Source organism: Podarcis raffonei, chromosome 3 (assembly GCF_027172205.1).
Source record: "Podarcis raffonei isolate rPodRaf1 chromosome 3, rPodRaf1.pri, whole genome shotgun sequence".
Classification (NCBI taxonomy): domain Eukaryota; kingdom Metazoa; phylum Chordata; class Lepidosauria; order Squamata; family Lacertidae; genus Podarcis; species Podarcis raffonei.
This window is the reverse complement of record NC_070604.1, coordinates 12,044,331-12,047,500: the sequence shown is the minus strand read 5'-3', so window position 1 is coordinate 12,047,500 and position 3,170 is coordinate 12,044,331.

Genomic DNA, 3,170 nt, shown 5'->3' with positions numbered 1-3,170 from the left:
TTCTGTCCTAACAGTACAAATTCTACAAACACCCTCCATATCTCCTCAAAATCATTTCTCCTGAATGCCATTCACTTCTACAGAGCATCACCAATATGCATCTGCTGAGTGAAATGGGCCTTGATAGGCCAGCTTTTGAAGCAGCGGCAAGAAGTCATAGTTATTGAGAGAGTGGTCTATCTCCTGTGGCCCAGCTTTTATCAGAAATTGGGCTGAAGCTCGATTTCAGGAAGAGTGGAACTGTGTTGTTTTGTCTAGCAAATGCAGACAATCAACCAAGAATAAGAGAAAGAAAGATAAGTACTCCTTCACCCCCAAGGCAATATGTTTTGGAACCTTTCCTGGGAGTTTAAGATTTCAAAATACAAAGGGACTAAGCTACAAAGTTCTTTCCCTCTGTGTGAGAGTAGCTGCCAAATGCAATAAATTAAATGCCCTACCCTTAATATCCTTCCAGGAATTAAGAGTCTTCATTCTCCTCTAGGGCACTATTAATGGAAACGTTTGAGCCTGTTGAAAAGCATAGTAATAATAATAAAAGGAGCTGAGGTCCGTGCCACTGGTGTACAAATAAAATGACTCATCTCCATGATTTCAAAGTTCAGCAAACCACATCACCCTTGTGCCTGCTGCTGATTATTCTCAGAAATTAGTTTGTACAATTCTCTTTTTGATTCCAGGTATGTGTTCCATTCCCCACGGAGCCAACCTTTGTGTACCATTTCCTTAGTAAAAGTCCCAATTTCTGGAGAATGTTATCAGCTTGAGGATACTGCTTTAATCACCACTTGGTTGCCTTGAGATGAATTGCTTTAGAGCCTCTGTATTTTATCCAAAAGGTACCTTCTTCCATGTTGACTTGGGAAGCAAATTTGAAGAAAACGTTTTCTTCAAACTTCACTCTCCCTCAACTGATTTCTTTTCAAAAAATCACGTTTATCTTACAGCAGCCATATCACAAGTATGCATGTGCAGCACCCTTTGCCCTATAAAAAGGGACATGGTGATATTCCCTTTCCTGGGACATCAGGAGACTTCAAGTTCTTCTCAAAGATAAAAGCCATTTGTTCTGAAATGCCTTCAGCTAGGCTCCTTTAGGACCCATGGGTGTGTTGTGTTTTTTTTAAAAAAAGTGCTTCTGGAGCAGATTAAACACAGCCAGATGTGCTTTGATGTCTAAGTTTTGACTTTCATTAGCATTAATTTTCTTAAGTTCCTTGTCAAAGTTTAATTTTTTTTTAAAAAAGTGACACTGAGAATATAGTTTCTCCTTTGGGAAGAAGGGTGCAATATAAACTGAACAAACAAACCAGCAATGTCTTCTTCTTATTATTTTAAAAAAACCATTTATACTTTTCAGATATATACATTTCACTGATTTTATCATCATTTTGACATTTTAAAACTTGACTTCCTTCCCCCTCTTTCTGCAGTTACTTCAATTTATTTTTAATATCTTCTCATATTCAAATTCACTTAACTTACTCATTTATTTATCTTCTTTAAATATTTCTACTCTTTTATAAAAAGTTTGCTATCTTGATTTCTTATTCTTCTGATAAGTTTCACCATTTCTGCATCTTCCATAAGTTTTTGTATCCATTCTTCCTTTGCTGGGACTTCTGCTTCTTTCCATTTTGGGGCGAGTAACATTATTGCCGCTGTAGTAGCATACACGAATAAGTTTCTATACAATTTAGGCAGCTCTGACCCTATAATTCCCAAGAGAAACCAGTAAATATCTTCTTGATCTGCAGTGGAAATACTTGCATCTTTGCAAGTATTACCTGTGCCAAGGTGTGGTCGTTCCATGAAGCAAGTTCACCATTTTGTAGCTTCTTCCAGCTTTGCTATGCAGCCAGTGTGGAAGCTGTTCTCTGATCCCACCACGGTCCCCATAACTCTTGCCATTACTGCTGGCGGCACCATTTTAGATTGCCTGAACATGAAGTCTGAACATGAAGTCTGAGGAGGCTGCCAGTTGGGTTGGTGGGCTGAACAGACCAAGAAAGCCTGCTCTCCCCTTTCTCCTTTCCCCACTCCAAATAATCCACACTGTTTTCACCTGCAGGAGAAAAAATAAGGTTTTCTCATCTTCCCAACATCTTTTTCTCTGTGGGGGGGGGAGAGGGTGGTTTTTCATATACTCATACAGTCAGTCAAAGGGGAGTGAGTGGCGCTGTGGTCTAAATCACTGAGGGCCTTCTGGTGGTTTTCTCCCTGCGAGAAGTGAGGTTACAGGGAACCAAGCAAAGGGCCTTCTCGGTAGTGGCACCAACCCTGTGGAATGCCCTCCCATCAGATGTCAAGGAAATAAACAATCATCTAACTTTTAGAAGTGTTTCTAACTTTTAGAAGTGTTTCTAACTTTTACCGTGTTTCTAATATTCTGTTGGGAGCCGCCCAGAGTGACTGGGGAAACCCAGCCAGATGGGTGGGGTATAATTTTTTTATTATTATTATAGATGGGCCTTTGGTCTGATCCAGCAGGGCTCTTCTGTTCTAAAAGTCGAAAGAGTCATCACTGATCGCGGTATGTACTTTCATCCCTGTTGATTTTTGTAGTGCCTTGAAAACTAAAAAACAAAACTTATTTGGCCAGATATGACAGTGGAACAAAGGGAAAGTGTGTGTGGCTGCCATAGGTCATGATACTTTAGTTATAGGACTTTCCATTTTCTCTTTTAAAAACTTAATATCGCCTTGGTCAATAAATTGCAACTAATGTTTTTACACCATCCAGAAATCTCGCATAGGGCTCTTTGCTTATTGGGAGTAATTTCTTGCCTCTTGTATTGAAACTGCTCTTCTGAGGCCAAGATCAACCATCTAAAGCTGAGAGGACTAAATTATGGCAACGATATCAGCAAAAAGAAATTAAGCTGGAGAGGAGGAACAGAGATACTATCCTTCAAATGCAAATTCTAATTCCCAGTATATGACACTAATTATTCTGGGCCAAATTAGGCATGAGGTTTGTAATGTTAAAAAAAAAGAAAAGAGATATCAATCACTGGTGGGCCTGAGTCGTAGCAGGAATTCAAGGGAATTCAAGGTGGAAGGGAAAGTTCACCTATTCTCCTGCTATGGTCCTGGTGAAAACAGTCCCCTCTTTAGCCAATATTTGCAACGGGAGGTAAGTGTTCCTTTGGGCTGTGGAGGCTTCTCTT